General features: G+C 38.3%; 1 non-coding gene across 1 annotated transcript; it reads left to right on the forward strand.

Annotated features, from left to right (window-relative positions):
• The first annotated feature begins 4,854 nt into the window (after positions 1 to 4,854).
• Positions 4,855 to 4,961, forward strand: LOC127077884 (small nucleolar RNA R71). Its single transcript, XR_007787650.1, has one exon. It is a non-coding gene; the product is annotated as a small nucleolar RNA R71 (small nucleolar RNA).
• Positions 4,962 to 8,239: the final 3,278 nt, after the last annotated feature.

The following is an 8,239-nucleotide window of genomic DNA, read 5'->3' on the forward strand; positions in this document are numbered from 1 at the left end:
CCTCCCACGCAACGCTTGTTTAACGTCATTAGCTTGACGATTAGAATTTATACACCTGTAGTAGTAGGAATTGGTGGATCAATCAGGGTGTGGCTTGAGTAGTATGCTGGAATGTCTCCTCCTTCGTAGAGCTTCAGTCTTTGTCCATTTACAACGAATGGACTACATGTTTCGTTCTTGATTTCTACGGCTCCGGATCTCAGAATCTTGGATACTTCGAAAGGACCAGTCCATCTTGAACGTAGCTTTCCAGGGAAGAGTCGTAACCTAGAGTTGAAAAGGAGAACATGATCGCCTATATTGAAGTTTTTCTTTACTATTCTTTTGTCGTGATAGGCTTTTGTCCTCTCTTTATATATTTTTGCATTCTCGTAGGCCGATTGCCTAAGTTCTTCTAATTTATGAATGTCTATGGTACGCTTTTCTCCAGCGGCTAGGTAGTCTAAATTCAAAGTTTTAATGGCCCAATAGGCTTTATGCTCTAATTCGAACGGTAAGTGACAGGATTTTCCATAAACTAGTTGGTAAGGAGTAGTTCCTATAGGGGTTTTGAAAGCGGTTCTATAGGCCCATAATGCTTCTTGAAGCTTCTGAGACCAGTCTCTCCTAGAAATAGAAATAGTTTTCTCTAGGATTTATTTTATCTCCCTATTAGATACTTCTACTTGGCCACTAGTTTGTGGATGGTATGGTGTTGCTACTCTATGCCTAACTCCATATTTTCTTAAAAGTTTGTCAAATATTCTCGATATAAAGTGTGATCCTCCATCGCTTATGACTAAACGTGGTGTTCCAAATCTAGGGAATATATAGTTTTTAAATAGTTTAATCACTACCCTAGTGTCGTTTGTGGGTGCTGCTATAGCTTCAATCCACTTAGACACATAGTCTATAGCTACTAAGATATACCTGTTTCCTAAGGATGGTGGGAAAGGTCCCATGAAATCTATACCCCATACGTCAAAGAGTTCTACTTCCTGAATGTTTCTTATAGGCATTTCATCACGCCTTGAAATGTTTCCAATGCGTTGGCATCTATCACACTTGACAATGCAAGCATAGACATCTCGCCACATGGTAGGCCAGAATAGGCCAGCTTGAAGAATCTTGGCGTATGTCTTAGAGGTGCTCGCATGTCCATCATAAGGTGCAGAATGACAATGCTTGATAATACTATTTACCTCTTCTTCTAGAATGCAACGGTGAAAAATGCCATCTTTACCCCTTTTGAAAAGGAGCGGTTCGTCCCAATAGAAGTTTCTCACATCGTGGAAGAATTTCTTTTTGCAGTGGTAGTCAAGATCAGGGGGTACTATATCAGCAGCTAGGTAATTAACGAAGTCTGCATACCAGGGTACGTTACTTATTGCTAAGGAATTTTGGGGGTGCTCATAAGGATCTAGGTTATTATCTTCAATGGTTTCTACTCTAGCTATCAGTCTATCATAGGAGAAATCATCATTTATGGGTACTAATTCAGGTTTTAGATGTTCTAGCCTAGAAAGGTGATCGGCTACTACATTTTCAGTGCCTTTTTTATCTCTTATGTCTAAATCAAACTCTTGTAGTAATAGAATCCATCGGAGTAACCTGGGCTTGGCATCTTTTTTACTTAATAGGTAATGAATGGCAGCATGGTCGGTGTAAACTATAATTTTTCCTCCTACTAGATAAGATCTAAATTTGTCTATAGCGAAAACTACAGCGAGTAATTCTTTTTCAGTTGTTGCGTAGTTAAGTTGGGCAGCATCTAGGGTTCTACCGGCATAATAAATGGCATGTAATTTTTTATCTTTCCTTTTTCCTAGAACGCCTCCAACTGCATAATCACTAGCATCGCACATTATCTCAAAAGGTTCCGACCAATCAGGTGGTTTCATTATGGGTGCTGATACTAACGCTTGCTTTAAAAGATTAAATGCGTCATTACATTTTTCATCGAAAATGAATTCGGCATCTTTCATTAAAAGTCCAGTTAAAGGTTTGGTTATTTTGGAGAAGTCCTTAATAAAACGCCGGTAGAATCCAGCGTGTCCAAGAAAGCTTCGGACTTCTCTGATGGTTTTTGGGGGTTTTAGGTTTTTTATAACTTCTATTTTAGCATTATCTACCTCTATACCTTTTTCGGAAACTATATGTCCTAAAACTATTCCTTCGGTTACCATGAAATGACATTTTTCCCAATTTAGCACGAGGTTCATCTCCACGCACCTCTCTAGGATTTTCTCAAGGTTAGCAAGGCAATTGGGGAAATCAAATCCGCAAACCGAGAAATTATCCATAAACACTTCCATGATACCATCTAGGTAATCTGCAAAGATTGACATCATGTAGCGTTGGAAAGTAGTTGGGGCATTACAGAGGCCAAACGACATTCGTCTGTAGGCAAAAGTTCCATAAGGGCCTGTAAAGGTAGTTTTTTCTTGATCTTCGGGGTGGATAGGTATTTGGAAGAATCCAGAGTATCCATCTAGATAACAGAAGTAAGAGTGTCTGGCTAGACGCTCCAACATTTGGTCTATAAATGGTAAAGGGAAATGATCCTTCCTAGTTGCTTTATTTAATTTTCTATAATCTATACACATCCGCCATCCTCCTTCTAAACGTTTTGCTACATGTTCGCCTTTATCGTTTTGCACAACTGTGATGCCTCCCTTTTTAGGTACTACATGCACATGGCTCACCCACTTACTATCAGAGATCTGGAAGATGATACCTGCCTCAAGTAACTTAAGAACTTCCTTTTTAACAACATCACTCATTATAGGGTTTATTCTTCTCTGATGTTCCCTGGAGGGTTTTGAATCTTCTTCGAGCGAAATCCGATGCATGCATACGGACGGGCTTATACCTTTCAGGTCAGAGATATTAAATCCTAAGGCTGAGGGATATCTTCGTAAAACATCTAAAAGTTGGTTCGTTTCCTCTTGGCTCAAGGTAGCACTGACTATAACTGAACGGTTCATCTTTTCATCGAGGAACTCATATCTCAGGTTCTTAGGCAGTTCCTTAAGTTCTAAGGTTGGTTTCTTAGGGCATGGTATGGGATCTGGAGTAAGGGATAAACATTCATAAAGGTTATCATAGATGTAGGGTTTCTTAAAGTCATCATATTCCCTTACGAGAGTTGATGGTAGCTTAATTGTTTTTATAATTTCTTTTTGTTCTAATTCTCTAACACATTCATCAATGATATCTAAGGCATAACACGAGTCTCCCATCACAGGTGCCATAAGAAATTTCGAAAGTATAAATTCTATTTTCTCGTCACCTACTTCAAATGTCAACTTTCCTTTCTTGACATCTATGATGGCTTCTGCAGTCGATAAGAACGGTCTACCTAGAAGGATTGGTATATCATTGTCCTCTTTGATGTCCATGACAACAAAATCGGTAGGGATAAATAACTGACCTATCCTAACAGGAACATCTTCTAAAATGCCTATCGGATATTTAACAGATCTATGGGCTAACTGAAGTGACATCTTAGTGGGTTGTAATTCTCCTAAGTTTAACCTCTCACAAACTGCTAAAGGCATTAGGCTCACACTAGCTCCTAAGTCTAGAAAAGCTTTTTCGATGACATGATTACCCAAAAGGCAAGGAATGGAGAAATTTCCAAGATCTTTATCTTTCTTTGCTAATTTGTCCTCGGAAATAGCATTACATTCCAAAGGCTTCGGATCGTCAAGTCTACGTTTGTTGGTAAGGATGTCTTTGAGAAACTTTGCATAAGAAGGTATTTGGGTGATGGCTTCTGTGAAAGGGATTTCTACATGAAGTTTTTCTATAACTTTAATAAATTTTTGATACTGTTTATTGATCTGGGTTTGTTTGAGTCTTTGTGGATATGGTATAGGTGGTTTATATGGCGGGGGTGGTATGTAAGTTTTATCTTTAGGTTCTTCTCCTTTTTCAAGACCTTCCTGGTTTTCAGATTCCTCTGGTTCCTTTACTTCGTTCGTGGATTTGGTACATTCCTTAGAAATTTCAGGTTCACTCAATCTAGGGTTTGGTGGCTCATCATAAGCGTTCCCACTTTGTAGGGTAATGGCATTGGCTTGTCCTCTCGGATTTTGTTGAGGTTGTCCAGGGAATTGTCCTCCAGGTGTAGTGTGAGGGGCTTGGTTTAAAGCTACCCGAGAGATCTGGGTTTCAAGCATCTTGGTATGAGTAACTATTTGGTCAACCTTGGTTCCTAACTGAGTAATCAATTCGTTAACATGAATGTTTTGGTTCATGAACTCCTTGTTTTGTTGGGTTTGAGCGGTGATAAAATTTTCCATAATTTTCTCAAGGCTCGACTTTGATGGTACAGGTTGCATAGGTTGATTTGATCTAGGGGCTTGATAACTAGGTCTCGGAGGTGCATTATTTTGAATAGGGTTATTGTTTTTATAGGAGAAGTTCGGGTGATTCCTCCATCCAGGGTTATAGGTATTCGAATATGGGTTCCCTTGGGTGTAGTTCACTTGCTCAGAGTGGGTTTCGTTTAATAGACTGCATTCTGCAGATTGGTGTCCTTTGGTTCCATATATCTCACAATCCGACGAAACTGCGGCTACAGTATTCGGGTTTATGCACATATGCTCGACTTTGAGGGCTAATGCGTCCATTTTAGCTTGCATCATGTCTATAGAGCTTAGTTCATGCACTCCTCATTGGGCTTCCTTCTTCTCAACTGTCGCTCGTTCGACTCCCCATGATTGATGGTTTTGAGCCATATCTTCGATGAGGGCACTAGCTTCAGGATAAGGTTTGTTCATCGGCGCACCGCCTGCGGCAGCGCCGATGGTCATCTTGGTGTTATAATGAAGTCCATTATAAAAGGTTTGAATGATTAACCAATTTTCTAAACCATGATGTGGGCATGCTCGTAACAACTCTTTATATCTCTCCCAAGCTTCGAACAACGATTCTCCTTGGTTTTGGGTAAATCTAGTTATATGGTTTCGAAGAACGGCGGTTTTACTTGGGGGAAAATATCTAGCAAGAAAAACTCTTCTAAGGTTATCCCAAGTCGTAATGGAATTGGATGGAAGGGAATCTAACCATGATAGGGCTTTATCTCTGAGGGAAAAAGGAAATAATCGTAAACGTATTGCCTCAGGAGAAGCTCCATTGATTTTAAAAGTGTCTGCTAATTGAAGAAATATTTTTAAATGTTGGTTTAGGTTCTCAGTAGCGAGACCTGCGAATTGTCTCTGTTGCACTAGTTGCAACAGGGATGGTTTAAGTTCAAAATTATTAGCTGGGATGGTTGGGTTTACTATACTAGAACTAGGTTCTTCGTTAGATGGTTGGGCGAAGTCCTTAAAAGGTCTTTGGTTTTGATATTCGGCCATAACTCTCTTAATCCTATGAAAGAATAAACGGGCGCGAGCGTAACATTCAGGTTCCGCCAGAGGGTATACTAAGCTTAAACTTCCGGTGCTGCGAGTTCTTCGCATTGACCGGCGGGAAATAGCCTAAGTCTAAACGATATAACAACAGGAAAATGAAATTTGACGAAATTGGTCCCCGGCAACGGCGCCAAAAACTTGATACGGTGTTTCGCAAGTATACGAACGCGTCAGAGTAATATAAAAGATTGTCGAATCCACAGAGACCAAGTGTCAATCTATCGTTATCTATTGTTATGGTGTTTATCAAAGGCAATCAAAATAGGTGTTTTTGGAGTGTGCAATGAAAAAATAAAGTGTTGAATAAAGATTAATTAATAAAGACAGGGTCGAATGTAATTCACGTAATCAATTAATAATCCAAGTACTTGCTAATAGAGCTACTTATGGGCAATGTTTTCTACTTTGAAAAGAACTAATTTAACAGGAACTGTCGCTTTCGCGTATTCAGAACCGAGTTGTACTCCCTAATCAAACCCTATTATTGTCACTTATAAAAAGGCGCGCATTGCGTTAGAGTAGTAAACCTATTTTTAAGAAATATAGTATCTTGACTAAGTTGAAAAGTATTATAACCTGGATTTCTTAACCAAAAGAGATTCTCACGAACCAGACTCTAAACTTATAAACGCGTCTGAAAATAGTTTTAAAATCTCTTTTCTTCTTAAGTTAAAAACTCCTAATGAACTAAACAAAGTGCTTTCGCTATTTTTGAAATAGTTAAAAACAATTAAGTTTAAATAGACGTTGGACGGCTTTCGATCTTACCCAACGGAGTTGAAGTGCGGGAAAACTTAAGTTGAAAGTTAAAATAGCCCTTAAGTGTTTCTACGAACAATTGTACGGATTATCGGTTCAATTACGATCCTTATAAATTTAGTTAGACATGGTAAAGTAAAAGTGCATTAATTTAAATAAAAGTAGTGCGAGAGCGGAAAGTAAATAAAAGTAATGCGAGTGCGAGAAATAAATAAAGTAAAGCGAGTGCGAGGAAATAAATAATTTAAAGCGAGTGCGAGGAAATAAATAATTTAAAGCGGGTGCGAGGAAATAAATAATTTAAAGCGAATGTGAGGAAATAAATAATTTAAAGCGAGTGCGAGGAAATAAATGAAGTAAAGCGAGTGTGGGAAAATAAATAAAGTAAAGTGAGTGCGAGAAAATAAATAAGATAAAGACAAGTAATAAAAACCTGCTCCAATCGGAGGGTTGAATGAATTGCAAAGCGAAAATGAAAATGGCGGCAGGATTAACTTTCTTCCAAAGTGCTCCAAACTCGATTACAGACTCTATCACAGACTCGATTACACAATTGTGGTAACACTCCAATGCGAAGCTATTACCACTTTATAATACTGAATATATGCCTAAGTGAAACAAAGTTGCTCCGAGTTTGCCTCTGCTCTAAGTTTGGATGATTGTAAAAGTGATTTCGAGTTTCTATTTATAAGCAAGTAAAAAGATGGAAATGACAAGGATGCCCTTCAAATTGAAAATGGGAGGGAAAACTTTTCCTCTTGTGGCGCCCGCCACAAGGTCATGGCGCCCACCACAAGGCCAATCTGAGGCGCCTTAGTGGAAGTAGTGGGGAACGTGGAAGTTGAGGGAAGTTGAGCTTGGACACGTCATGGCAGTGTCTATGGCGCCAGCCATGGGGTAGGCCACAAGTACAAAATGCTGAATTTTAGGGTTTTTAGCTCTTTTTCACTCTTTTTCTCGATCGGGGCTCCGATTAAAGTAAAAACCTGAAAACAAAGGAAAACATAGCAATAACACAACAAAATAACAACAAAACAACTAGAATGCCTGTGAAATCAGAGTCGAAAATACGGTAAATTTCAGTGTTATCAGTGGACTGTTGGATTTTATCTGAACTTTTGGACTTAGAAATAGGAAACTTCCCTATGCTAAAGAACATGGCCAATGCCACTATTCTAAGACTGAGATATCTTTGATAGTGCCTTTCATCTGATGCAAGCCTTCAGTGCCCCTTTGTTTCATCTCTCAGTTTGTCTCTACGTTTAATTATTATATTGTTATTTTAATTGTGTTTGATTATTGCTTCTGTGACTTTCTCAATGAAATATTTCATCTGATACATTTGAAGACTGCTTGCTATTGGAGTGCTTGCTTGGATGTTATGGCAATCTTTATTTGATGCATTGGTCTTCATGATTAATTTCTTGAATATTGCTTATGCTTGCTACTAGCTCAAGGGTCCAAAGGAAAATGGGTTTCTATCTGACATTCTTGTCTTATGTATTGCATCCCATTGGTCAGATCTTTTCAACTCTTAACTTTTAACTTTTGTCTAGGGTAGCCTCTTCATCTCTCCCCACTTCTGTCATTTCAAATTCTCTCCCCCATTTCAAAATATTCTTTTCTCGTGATTTCAAACTTTGACATGTTTTAATGATTAGAAACTTTGGCCTTATACCAATGAATTTTAAAATCTTTTTCTTAAATCAAACTTGTGAATGAACTTAATCATATTGACTTTAAATTTAAAAAATATAAAAAGAACTAACAATCTCATTCAAATCTTTGGCCATCTTTGTGCCTTTTTCTGATTAAACTTTTGATTAAGATCAATTCACCCACTTCTTTGAAATTTTTACCACGAACTACGGGGTTTTGATCCCTCATTTTTATGTTGGTACGTAGGCATAAGACCGAAGATCGTGTCAAATACAAAAATATAATTAATGAGTTATTTTCTCATCCCCCCACTCTATATTTTATCAAACATCATTTTGACCAAATCACTCACATAAAAAAGTGCTCCCTAGGAGTACCTAGGGCACTTTGGATGCTAACACCTTCCCACTGTGTAACCA

This window comes from Lathyrus oleraceus, chromosome 4, assembly GCF_024323335.1.
Source record: "Lathyrus oleraceus cultivar Zhongwan6 chromosome 4, CAAS_Psat_ZW6_1.0, whole genome shotgun sequence".
Classification (NCBI taxonomy): domain Eukaryota; kingdom Viridiplantae; phylum Streptophyta; class Magnoliopsida; order Fabales; family Fabaceae; genus Lathyrus; species Lathyrus oleraceus.